The 14,123-nt window shown below is 34.1% G+C and overlaps 1 long non-coding RNA gene across 1 annotated transcript in view; it reads left to right on the forward strand.

The window, feature by feature from the left end:
- The window catches only part of LOC125615827, a 62,218-nt gene extending 50,271 nt beyond the window's left edge, over positions 1 to 11,947 (forward strand). The window contains exons 2-3 of the long non-coding RNA XR_007346428.1: positions 8,450 to 8,539; positions 10,994 to 11,947. This is a non-coding gene — a long non-coding RNA (uncharacterized LOC125615827). The remainder of the gene's footprint in view (positions 1 to 8,449; positions 8,540 to 10,993) is intronic.
- Positions 11,948 to 14,123: the final 2,176 nt, after the last annotated feature.

Here is a 14,123-nt window from a genome sequence, read left to right on the forward strand (position 1 = left end):
CCTGGGAACAAATCTTTACTCCTCACACTTCAGATAGAGCCCTAATATCCAGAGTATACAAAGAACTCAAAAAATTAGACAATAAGAGAACAAACAACCCTATCAACAAATGGGCCAAGGACCTGAACAGACACTTCTCAGAGGAGGACATACAATCAATCAACAAGTACATGAAAAAATGCTCACCATCTCTAGCTGTCAGAGAAATGCAAATCAAAACCACCCTAAGATACCATCTCACTCCAGTTAGATTGGCAGCCATTATGAAGTCAAACAACAACAAGTGCTTTTCTCTTCTGAAAAAGATTGTAGAGAATTAGTATAACCTATCCTTTAAGTGTTTGGAAGAATTTGCCAGTGAATACATCTGGGCTTGGTATTTTCTGTCTTGTAAGGTAATTAATTATCAATTCATTTTCTTTAATTGAGAGCTATTAAGTTTGCTCATTTCTTCTTGTATGAGTTTTGGAAGACTATCTTTCAAGGACATATCCTTCGTTCATCTATCTCGTTAATCAAATTTGTAGGCAAAGAGCTGTGTATAGTGTTCCTTTAGTATGCTTTTAATGTCTGTGGGATCTATAGCAATGTCCCCACTTCTAATATTAGTAATTTGTGGTCTCTCTTCTTTTTTTCCTAAACAGGTTAGCCTGTTTAGGTTTATCAATTTTATCAATATTTTCAAAGAATCAGCTTTTAATTTCATTGATTTTTATCTATCAATTTTCTGACTTGAAGTTTCATTGATTTCTGTTCTAATTTTGATTATTTCTTTTCTTAGACTGATTTTAGATTTATTTATTTTTCTTATTCCTAAGGTGGAAATTTAGATTACTGATTTTTGATTCTTCTTCTTTTCTAACATATGTGTTCAAAACTATTTTCTAAGCACTATTTTTATTATTCCATACAACATTTGGTGAGTTGTATTTTCATTTACTTCCAAATATTTAAAAATTTCACTTGAGATTACTTCTTTGACCCATGTGTTATTTAGAAGCATGTTTTTAATCTCCAAATAGTTTGTGCTTGTCCAGCAATCTTTCTGTTATTGATTTCTAACTTAATTATATTGTGGTTTCAGACATTGTATGATTTCTATTCTTTTAAATTTGTTAAGGTGTGTTTTATGGCATAGAATTTGCTCTTAGTGAATGATCCACATAAACTTGAGAAGAATGTGAACTCTGCTGTTATTGAATGAAGAAGTCTATAGATATCCATTATATATAGCTGATTGATGTTGTTGTTAGGATCAATTATATCCTTACTGATTTTCTGCCTACTGGGTCTGTTCATTTGTGGGGAGGGGAACAAGGGATTGAACTCAGGGGCACTCGACCACTGAGCCACATCCCCAGCCCTATTTTGTATTTTATTTACAGATAGGGTTTCACTGTCTTAGCACCTCACTTTTGCTGAGGCTGGATTTGAACTCACGATCCTCCTGCCTCAGCCTCCAGAGCTGCTGGAATTACAGGTGAGCCCAGCCACACCTGGCTAGGACTGTCCATTTTTGATGAAGGAATATTTAAGAGTCCAATAATAATATGGATTCATCTATTTATCTTTTGAGTCTATCTTTTTTTTCCATAATATATCTTGATGTTCTGTTTTTAGGCACAAGCACATTAAAGATCTTTGTTATGTCTTCTTGAAGAGTTGACCCATTTATCACTATGTGATGCCGTTCTTTATTCCTGATAATTTTCCTTGCTCTGAAGTCAGTTATTTCTGGAATTGATATAGTTACTCCTGCTTTCTTTTTGACTCCTGTTCGGATGTGTGTTATTCAGAATTTTCTAAAGAAACATAACTGGAAAACACACACACACACACAGAGCTGGTTTTGTTTATGATTATTTATTTTCTTTGGCATACTTTAGGATTTAATTTTATCTTATTTTCCTGAAGTGGAGGGTTAGATTATTGATTTTAGATTTTTCTTTTCTAATATATGCCTTTGATGCTACAAATACCCTTTTAAGCACTATTTTCACTACAGCACATAATCTTTGTTAAGTTGTATTTTCATTTAGTTCTAAATACTATAAGATTTCTTCAGCATATAGTTGTTCATTGCTTAATTATGGGGATATGTTCGGGAAAATGCATCATTAGGCCATTTTGTCATTATGTGAACATCATGGAACATACTTCCACAAATCTAGATAATACATGTTCCCTTTACCTCATCCTTCCCTTTAGCTCATCTCCATTGCCCCTGGATCAGTGTTGTTCAATACTTGACATGGACTCTTCAGGCAATCAATCTCATTGTAAACACCAGACATACAAGGCTGCTTCTGGCATACCCCAAAATATATTTTTACTGTGGACTTTTTAATATACATATATAAGTAGGAGTACATTCTAAAATAACTATTAAAAAGTATATTATATTAAATACATAAACCACTAACATAGTCATTTGTTACCATTATTGAGGATTACATGCTTAGATCATTGTATGCACTATATTTTTATACAACTAGCAGCATAGAGGTTTTCTTAATCAGAATCACTTCAAATATGTAATTTATTGCAGTACATCATGATGGGTATGACCTCACCAAGCAATAGGAATTTTTTAACTCTATTATAAGCTTATGGGACCACTATCATCTGTACTTGTATCACCTGTTACAAGTTACATTCTTATAGGCCACAGAGAAAAAGCCACCTTGCTCATGGAAGAAAGATTTATTGAGCTCTACGGTAAGGATTAGGTCATTGTGGTGTTCTGACTACCATGCTTGTTAAGACGAAGGAAGTACCTATTCCTGACTACTTATATTGCTCATGGGAACATAAGTTCCTTGACTCAAGTCTCTGGGAAGCAGCCTCTCATCTCCTTCCCTTTCCTTTTAGCTATCTCTGTTGCCATCAGATCCAGTTAGCACTCATGACCTTCAGGGTCAAAGAACATGAGTTCCACCCGATCCAATCAGCACACATGCATCCCAAAAATCTTATTGGTTGGCAGGGTTCACAAACATTCAGCTTGTCAAAAGGCAGGTAGAGATCACCATTAGTACAGACCCACTTGCTGTCTCACTGTTTGTATTGTGGCTTAAACCTTATATGTACTGCTGCACGCCTAGGCTCACGTTTTCCCAGAAGTTGCTTGAACAGGCTAGATAGTATGCTTTGGAAATATTTAGGAGTTGATATTCAGGGGAGTAAACTTTGACCAAGAGGAGACATGAACTGTTAGATATTTTTTCTTTCTTATGACCTCTCTATAAACATTCTATCAAAACCAAAAAATCTGCTGCACTTACCAAAAAGCTAATACTAGCTAGGTAATGCAAATTCTGTCATTTGTTCCCTGTCTTACTTTATTTTTCCTTCACTACTATGGTCCTGGGATTATACTAAAGGAAAATATGTAGAACATAATCTCTTGCCTTGGACCCAGTTTTCTAGGGATCCCAAGCAAGGAGATTGTGATTTTTCCTAATATATCTATAAAACTATTTTTATTTTCAAATTAGGTACATGTATAATATTGATAAAAATAAGATCTTTTAAAAAATAAAATGGAAAGGAAGAAATAAAATACTAGATATTGAACTTAATAATCTATCTGTGGTAGTATTTGACTTTCTTTTCTTTGATGTTTCTTTACCCTGCCCCTTTCTGACTGCCCTTTTTATTCACTTTTAAAACTACAGTTGGTATGGCAATATGTAAATCAATGGATGTGTAACTGATGTGATTCTGCAATCTGTATTTGGGGTAAAAATGGGAGCTCATAACCCACTTGAATCAAAGTGTGAAATATGATATATCAAGAATTATGTAATGTTTTGAACAGCCAACAATAAAAAATTTAAAAAAAAATTAATTAATTAAAAAAAAAAAACAAACTACAGTTGTATGCTGCATAACAATGTCTCTCCTAGTAATTGACTGCCTATACAACAGTGGTCCCAAAAAAATTATAACAGAGCTGAAAAATTCCTGTTGCATGATGACATCATAACTGTAGTAGTATCCAAGTGCAAAACATTATTCACATGTCCATTATGATGCTTGTTTAGACAAACCTACTATACTGCCAGTTGTATAAAGGTGAAGCACATACAGTTGTGTATAGTATTTAATAATTGATTGTGATAATAAACAACTATGTTGCTGATTTATATATTTACTATACTTCTTTCTTACTTGTTTGCTTTTCCTTATCAGTACTGGGGATTGAACTCAGGGAAGCTACTACTGAGCTACATCCTGAGAACCCTTTTGTTTTTTATTTTGAGGCAGAATCTCATTAAGTTGCCCAAACTGACCTCAAACTTTCCACCCCCTACCTCAGCATTCCCAGTATTTGGAATTACAGGGTATATGCCACTATGCCTGCCTACTATACTATACTTTTCTTTTATCCTTAACTTAGGGCATATTCCTTCTAACTACAAAAAGTAAAAGTTTAACAATAAGTTATCCTCAGGCAGATCCTTTGAAGATATTCTAGAGGAAGTCATTGTTATCATAGGAGCTAATATCTCTCTGTGTTATTGCCCCTGAAGACTTTCCAATGAGAAAAAATGTGAAGGTGGAAGTTAGTGATATTGAAAATCCCAACTCTTATAAGTCCTGTGTGTTCGTGTTTTAGTTTTTAACAAAGATGTTTTGAAGGTAAATTTTTCAAGGACTTATAGGGTAAACAAATATGTATATATAATGCATATTTATATGTATATAAAATATTTTTGGTATACCTGTAAAATGTGTTTATAGTCTAAGGTAAGTTTTATTACAAAAGACAAAAAGGTTTTAAAAGTTTATAAAATAAAACATTGCAGTAAGCTAAGGTTAATTTATTATTGAAGAAAGGAAATTTAAGAAATTAATTTAGTGTTGCTTAAGTGCACAGTGCTTATAAAGTCTACAGTAGCATGCAGTAATGTCTTAGGCCTTCACATTTATTCCACTCACTCACTGACTCACCAAAGCCACTCTGAGTCCTGCAAACTCCATTCATGGTAAATATCCTACACAAGTGTACCATATTTTATATGTTTACCACAGTTTTACAGTAGCTCTTCTATGTTTAGCTATACATATAGTTAATCTTGTGTTAACAGTTGTCTATCATATTCAGTATAGTAATATATCCAAGTTTGAAGCCTAGGTACAATAAACTGTACCATATTGCATAGCTGCATAGTAGACTATACTATATAAGCTTGTGTAAACACACTCTGTGCTATTCACAGAATGATAAAATTGCTTAATGACACATTTCTCAGGACATATCTCCATTGTTAAGTAATGCATATATTAATTTGATTAAATTTGGAGCCAATGAAAATATTTTGGGGGTTTCTAGATGTTTCATTTCTGATGTATGTGGTATATTTCTAGAATTTTAGGCAGCCACCTGCAAAAGTACCAGATAAGAAGCCAATCAAGAGCCATAGTGAACATGGTAGGTCATATACCCAGGGAAAAGTGGAACCACTTGTTGTATGTCAATATGAAATGGAGCAAAATCATTATAAGGCTAAGAAGCAGCTATGAATTGGAAGTGCGTAAGTATGTTGGACATAGAGAAGTAGTTTAAGAGCCCAGACAGCAAGAATCGAAGCCACAGAGCTCTGAGGTAGATGGGACAGTTCGTAGGCAAAGGGTTTGTGCATCAGAAAGTCAAAGATCTGATGAGGCAAAAAGATTAATAATGGATTTGGAAGTTAAGCAAGGAATTTGAATTACAGGAATTGAGTACCCTTGAGGAAAATAAGCAAACAAGACAAAATATGAATAAAGGCCTTTTGACTTAGACTGGGGACTATTTCTAAACATAGGAACTGTCTTCCTGTGTTATCTACCTTGAGGCATTGTTGGAGTCCTTGTGGCTAGGTTGGATCCCTTGACTAGAGTACTCTGATGTAGTATAAATCAGATCTTGGTGATGTAAGTCATAAAGTGTCAATAAAATGACACAGTTAACATTTTATGTGTTTGATAAATTGAAGCTGGTATTCCTGCCATCTCCAGAAGTGTATGAGCCACTATTTTGAGCCAAAAGGAATAAAAAACCTCATTTTCTTCTGGGATATTTTTCTAGAACTGATGGTCTCTACAACAATAATCAAAATTGCTTTCCCACATAGTTTTATAAGGGATAGTGAAGGGTAGCAGTGCTTGCTGTCAGGCCTTCATCTAATCAAAATTGTTCCTTCTGGGCTCAAATGTCATTCCTATGCAGAAGGAGAGAAATAATCCCCAAATGACCTCCCTCCTCTACCTCACCCCAATTGATTTAGTTATGAAAGTGACTGATCAGAAATTGTTCTCAGCTGGGCTATCCCTCATTACAGGCTGTTAATTTAAATAATTAGGTAGCTACATTTTAAAAGTAGTTAAACTTGCATTGGACTATCCTAGAACTCTATGAAGACCCAGGGCTATAAGGTAAAGAGGACCCAGAACCTGCCTCAGAAGCTCCTATTTTAGGGAAAAACTGAGGCAAAAACATAGTCTTATTTTCCAGTCTAACTAGTCCTCTGATTAGGATAACCACATGACACCATAGAATCCTTAGGGGAGAATCTAGATGAAACTTGACAGTTAGGAAAGTTTGTTGGAGTGAAATTATGATAATGAGATAGAAAAACAAATCTAAGCTAAAATAAGGAGAGATTTTATTTAAACAGCTTACTGAAATAAGGGGAAGGGGAGAGTTGCAGTAGGAAAAATACTTCAACATAAAATTGTAAACACCTGAAAGTTCAGGGAAGAATGAATATTCTTTTGATAGGAAGGAACAAAAAGGCTAGAAGTCAGCTATGGGGAGTGGGATGTTTAAGCAGCATGATGGTACAGTAAACTTCTTTGTATGTGGTCTGCAGTTTATCTGGGAAACTGTTCTGGTTGGGCACAGGGATACACACCTGTTATCTCAGCAACTCAGGAGGCCAAGGCAGGAGGATCACAATTCCCAGACCAGCCTTAGCAACTTAGCTAGACCATTTAAAAACAGAAAAAGACTGGGATGTAGCTCATTGTCAAAATGCTCTGGGTTCAATCCTCAGAAGACAAAGAAGAAGAAAAGGAAGAGGAGGAGAAAATAATGATGAAGAAGACAATTCTGCCTTCAAACACCCAAGTGTGGGGCAAAGTTCAGGGAGAGAAGCCTGAAGATTGGTCAAGTTCTGTATTTTGTCCATATGATCAATGGAGCAGAAAGTACAAATTAGAGGGTCTGTGTCTGGCTGTGTCATAGGTTAATAAGAAAGGTCCCAGTGAATCTTATCTAGGTCACAGGAAGTGGTTCTTTCTACTAAGTCTTTTTCTGGTACACAAAACAATATGTGTGTATGTGGAGGTGAGGGGTGGTAATTATTATTTGTAGTTATTTTCCAGGAGCACAGGACTCAGTGACAGTTCAATGTTATCAATATCTAAAATGATACTATTAAACAAATCAAGGGGGAGATTTGAGACAGAGAAACAGCCACTAAGTAAGATAAACATGGGAAATTAAAAAACATGAGAAATTAGTGCAATTGAACATAGAAATAGGAGACCATTAGAAGGCTAATCTAGCAATTCAGAAAAAGATGTCTACTTGAAGGAAGAAGTGGTAGTCAAAAAACAGATAAATGTTGTGTTGTGAGACAGAATAAAGTTATTATAAAGGAAAATCCAGGTGATATAAGATATAATATTACTGAAGAAGTTTGCTAAAAAAAAAAGAAAATGCACCTCAGCTAAGAAGTGGAAGAAGTAATCAAATCAAAGAGGATAGGCACTCTGTTTTATCTGAGAGAAGACATCAGATCTTTATATTCAGAAGGCCAAGATGCAGCCTAAAACCAGCCTATTTTAAGCCAACTAAAATAGGCTGATTATAAACCTACCACAATGTTGTATTTTATTATAATGTTCACATTGTTAGTATCAGTAGCTTTGGATTAAGCAATTGTTCATATAACAAGTCACATTTAAAGACTTAACTGACTCTATATCCAGAACTAAGCCAGAGTACATCAGTCATTATAGAGATCAAATATTTCCCCAATAAATTTCTCTTTTAGATATACCTTGTAATTTTCTCAAAGGTATACTCATATTCCCATTCCCAGCCATATGCTCCAGAAAGATTTCCCTAAATATTGTACCCAAGAAGTGAGCCTATGTCTTCCTAGAGATGTCACAAAAAACAAGGCTACATTCTTCCAAATAACAAAATAAAATGGATTTTGGCCAATATCAGTTTAATATTGATAATGTCAACAAATATGAGTGTTAAACTAATAAGGTTTTCTTGTTTGGTTATTTTTTGCTTTTTATTTTTTACTGCTTGCATTAGTAAAATTAATTAGGGAATAATCACTTCTCTTACCACTGGATAAACTAAAATATTGATATTCATCTTTGATATTCATCTTATTTAACAGAACTTTTGTCTTAGTCCATTTTTTTGTTGCTATAACAGAATACTGGAGACTGGGTAATTTTGATGGAAAGAAGTTTATCTTGACTCATGGAAGTTCAAGAGATGGCGTCGGCACCTGGTTGGCTTCTGGTAAGGGAAAACTAGAAGAGGATGCTTGTGTGAAAAAAGGGACACAATGGGTAATCTTGCTTCATAACAAACCACTGTCTCAGTAATTATTGTAGTCTCTAGAGAAAAACGTTAATCCCTCTTAAAGGACTGATCTTCCAGCACAACTACATTGGCAACCAAATTTCAACATAAATTTTGATGGGGAAAACAACATCTAGATTGTAGACTTTTTCATCCAACAGTTATGCAACTGTGATTTACCAGGTGTGTTGGGGGTTCCAGGAATATAAAATGAGTAAGCAAGATTCTATATTCAAAAATTTCATAGTAATGAAAACAACAATCATCTATACAAAGAGTTACAATATATTGTATATGTACCATGTACTAATTTACAAACAATGATGTGAGCCCTTTTTACTATCTAGATTTGCATCTGTCTCTGGTTTGTTTTTGTACAACTGAGGAGCTAACCATGTTCTTTGCATTTTTTAAAGGGTTGTGAAAAAACAACTAATAAGATAAGGCAGATATATTATGTGGCCTTCAAAATCAAAAATACTTACAAGCTACTTATTACAGAAAATTTTTACTTATTCCTGCTCTTGTACAGTGATTCCTAAATGAGGGTATACCTTAAACTGTAGACTTCATTTGTCATTTAAATACAAATATTGGATGGCATTCTAGCAATGATATTTTTGCCAGATTTGGGTAATTCACATGTGAACTGCAGTGAGTAGAGAAACTGAACTATATATACTTTCCCCTAACCAGTTCCCAGAACTGGTTGAGTGTATAGAGACCTTTAGCAAAGGTTTTCTTCATTAACACCATTTATATTATATATCCCAGAATATTCCTCTTACTCTATTTCATGTGCCTTGATAGGACAGCCCCCATGCATCTTATAAAATAATATTTCAGATTAATTAGTTCTTTGAAAAGCATAAAACACCTTCACATCTATTATATAATTTGATCCCAATAATAATAGGGCCTAGAAATACTATTTGACAAATAGAAGAACTAAAGTTTCAGAGAAGTCAAGCGGTTCAAGGTCATACAGGGTTTTTAACTCCTCCTTCATTGTTCTTTCTCAACACTCTCTCCTACTTACTTTTTTCTGATTCTCCATTGAAACAGTCTATTAAACAGTCTATGAAACAGTGCAGTCTATTCTTACTACCCAGTAGCAAAATTTCATTACATTCCATAAATCTGTTAGCTAAAGAATGTAATTCCTGTTTAACTTGAGAGCCTGTATGTCTTAAGGCAGACTTGTGTTACAATAATTCCTCTAATTTGCAAGCACTTTTTCACATATATTATGTACTTGAAATAAACTAGACGCTAACTCCTACTTGGGTATAAATGGAGAAAAAAGTATCTCTCTAGAGCATTATTCAGTGTAAAGCTCATGAAATAATTTGCAGAGGCACAGGGTTCATCCTGCCTAAGCAAATTAAACAATTTTGTTAACCCTGATGTCTTTTGTTAGAAGTGAAATTTATGATAACTGTATTGGCTCTGCACTACCTAGCACCCAGAAGCCTTTGTTTGCTCTCGGCTACCGATATTTATATACCAGGATATTGATATTCTTTTATTTAATCAGAAGCATTACAACTAAAAATAAATATAAAAGCCACATTCTTTTGAGTATGCAAAGCCAAAACAAATAATAAATAATTACTTACAAACATTTTGGATATATTCTTATTCCATTATTTTCAAAGGTATTTAATTTTTGACCAATCATTATAATCAAGATGTCAGAAATGGGATAACTTGAACACATTCATTATTCAATCGTGTGTTTGTCAGTTTTATTGAGAAATACACCTATATAATATTGGTCATGAGTATGAGGAAGTTATACAGTTTTACTCTGTATTGCATGTCTTGGGAAGATATTTGGTACCATTACATAGGAAGTGTCATGATACATATACTGCTGTCAAAAAGAGGGGTGGAAAAGTCAGCTATGAATAAATTAATTCCAAAAGAGACATGGAAAACACAATTCTGGAATGGCACTGTGTTCAGAATAAAAGGGCAACTGGCCAAAGGATTATGAGTAGACTTCATTTTTAGGAGCAATTTAATGTTTGTAGAAGCATTGCACAGGAAATATGATCCTTCCCCTCCTCACACTGTTTTTCTGTTATTAACATCTTTATTTGGCATGGTACATTTATTACAATTGATGAACCAATATTAATATATACTGAGTATACTTTTTATAGACAAGTTTCAGTGTTATGTAAATGAAGAAAAGGAACTATTTCTAGCTAACACACAATTAAAACAGCAGTTTGAAGAGAATTTTGGAAGAAGTAAATTATTATAAGGACTTTTGTTTTTTATTAATTCAAACCAATGCAACACTAATATTTTGAGGGACATTCGGAAAAAAGGTTTCTCAATTTTCTAAAAGTCAGCCCCCTCTCTCTATGGTCATTTTGCCAGGTCAAGAGAAACCAACTTTAGGATGAAGATGATGATGATGTACAAGACAAAGAAGAGAGACCAATACAAACACCAACAAGATTTATAAAAGAGCTGTAGCCACAACCAAACTTCAGGCATCCCTTTTTCTATATAGGCTATTGATTATGATATAGTCTTTTTGATAGCCTTTTAACAAATGGTTCTGGGAAAACTGGAAATCATATATAGAAGAATGTGTCTCTCACCCTACACAAAAGTCAATTCAAACTAGATCAGAGACATAGGAATTAGACCAAAATTCTGCACCTGCTAGAAAAAATGTAGGCTCAACACTCCAACATGTTGGAGGAACCAACTTTCTTAGCAAGAGTCCTAAAGCATAAGAAATAAAACCAAAAATCAATAAATTAAAAAGGCTTCTGCACAGCATAAGAAACAATTAAGACTTGAAGACAGCCTACAGAATGAGCGATCTTTCCTACCTACTCCTTAGATAGGGCATCAATAACCAGAATATATAAAAAACTCAAAAGTTTAACATCAAAATAAGCAAATAGCCCAACTAATAAATGGACAAAGGAACTAAACAGAAGCTTTTCAATGGAAGAAATACAAATGTCCAACAAATACATGAAAAAATTTCAACATCTCTAGCAATTAGGGGAATACAAATCAGAACCACATTGAGATTTAGTTTCAGTCCCATCAGAATGGCAATTATTAATAATACAATCAATAATAAGTATTGGAGAGTATGTAGGGCAAAAAGTTCACTCATACATTGCTGGTGGGACTGCAAATTAGTGCAACCATTCTGTAAAGTAGAAATGGAACTACCATATCACCAGCAGTCACACTCCTTGGTACATATTCAAAAAAATCTAAAATCAGTATACTATAGGGATACAGTTACATCAGTGTTTATAGCAGCACAATTCACAATAGCCAAGCTATGGAACCAACCTAGGTGACTTTAACAGATGAATGTATAAAGAAAATGAGATATATACATATGTATCACATTTATATATGTAATATTTATTTCACTTAGCATGATAGTCTCAGTTCCATCCATATACCAGCAAATGCCATAACTTCATTCTTCTTTATGGCTGAATACTACTTGGCCATAAAGAAGAATGAAGTTATGGCATTTGCTGGTAAATGGATGGAACTGGAGACTATCATGCTAAGTGAAATAAATCAGACCACAAAAGTCCAAGTTTAAATGTTTTCTTTGATATGTGAAAGCAATAAGAGGGTTGATAGAGGGTGGGGGAGAAAGAGAAATGACAGGGAATGGATTTCATCAAAGTAGGAGAAAGACTGATGGACTAGATGAAGGGGATTGAAGGGGAGGGAGAGACTATGGGATAAAGGAAGAACAGTGGAATGAATCTGACATAACTTTCCTATGTACATAAATGAATATATCACAGTGAATTTCACCATCATGTATATCTACAAGACACTAACTTAACAAATTCTATAAGTAAAAAGCAGAAGAGTAGAGGGAAGAAAACAGAGGGAAGGAGAAGGTGAGGAAAGGGGATTAAATTAGAGCAAATTATATTCTATGCTTTTATAATTATGTCAAAATGAATCCTAATGTTATGTTAACTAAAAAGAACCAATAAAAAATGATATAGCCTTTTCAGTTGTACTTGCAGGTGAGGATAATAATCAATGTCAATAGCATTTTCTTTAAATGTAACAAGTTTACACACACACACACACACACACACACACACACCCTTTGTAGGAATCATTTTCCATCTTCAACTAGTCATTCTTCTGGTACTAAAATACCAAAAAAATCTCTTATATATGGTGCTAGGCCCAAATAAGCATTTTTCAAATTTTGGAGGTAAAGAACTTAGTCTTTAGAGTTGTAATAATCTTACATATGAATATTCATAAAGTAACTTTATGCATTTTCAGCAAGTAAATGACAGATTTGGGACTCCTATTTTGACACCTAGGTAAGAAAATTACTCTCTTCATTTCACTTGTGAAATGGTTACTGTTCCTCTAAAGCTAACTTTTAATTTACTTATCAATAGTGAAACTATTTTTCTTTTGTGAATGAAGAATAAAGTTGTTGAGCAAAAAGTGGATTCTTGCTGAGAAATGTAGGACGTACAAGAAAGACCTGCAGTGTGTTATGACTTAGCGTAACTACTAAACATTAATACAATTTCAACAATAACTCTCATTAGAGGATTTTATTTCTTTTGAAATACACATGAGAGGCTTGGATATTTTCTTCTTCATATATCACTTGAATTGGTTATTTTATTTAAAAATATTTACAGTTCAGGTACATTCAAATCCTTTAAAATTGGTATTTGAGAATGACAATAAGAATTTAATTAAGTTAAATGTAGTCTATTTTCTCACTCATGGCCTGTATGTATTAAAGTCTTAGCATGAATATGAGAACTTAAAATTGACAGGAGTGTTCTAGATGTGAACTAAAGAAAATGTAAAGTCCTTTTCAATATGACTAGTTGATAGATGTGAACAATGAACTTGTACCTGCCGTGCATGAACGGGGAAAAGTAGCTTATGTGGGACCTAGGAACAGGAACACCAAGGGTCTTCTAGGTCAGAAACAAAATTGAAAATCATTCCATTGTTTCACAAGAAACCTGTGTAAAGAATGAAGTTAATGTAGTGTGTTAGAAGACTAGGGAGTGAGTTAACAACTGGATGGCAGTTGCCTTCCAAAGCTGTGCAGAAGTGCTCTCTGCCCACTCCAATATATTCCAAGGCTGAGGCATGGCATTCCCACCTACCAATGCTCAATTCTGATGAAAACACAACCAAAATACTTTGCTTACCCTGAAACTGGTTTCTTTGGGTGTAGGAGCCCTGAGGTTAAATTGTGATGTTAAAGAAGCTCTAAGTCTAGACACCAAAAAATAATGACCTGGGCTTCAAAAGTCAGGATTTTTGCAAACTGCAGTAGGCTGTCTATTTTCTTAAACCAGCTACAATTTCAGGCAGGCTTAGTTCCTGGAAACTGTGATAGCCTCATCTCAAACTGTCTGAATGAAATAGCATGATTATGTTTAAGAAAATCAACTTTTTCACATAACTATGGGGTACATCTTTTGTTCCTAATCAGTAAGTTAATAATTATAGG

The sequence above is a fragment of the Marmota marmota genome, unplaced genomic scaffold, assembly GCF_001458135.2.
Source record: "Marmota marmota marmota unplaced genomic scaffold, marMar, whole genome shotgun sequence".
NCBI lineage: Eukaryota > Metazoa > Chordata > Mammalia > Rodentia > Sciuridae > Marmota > Marmota marmota.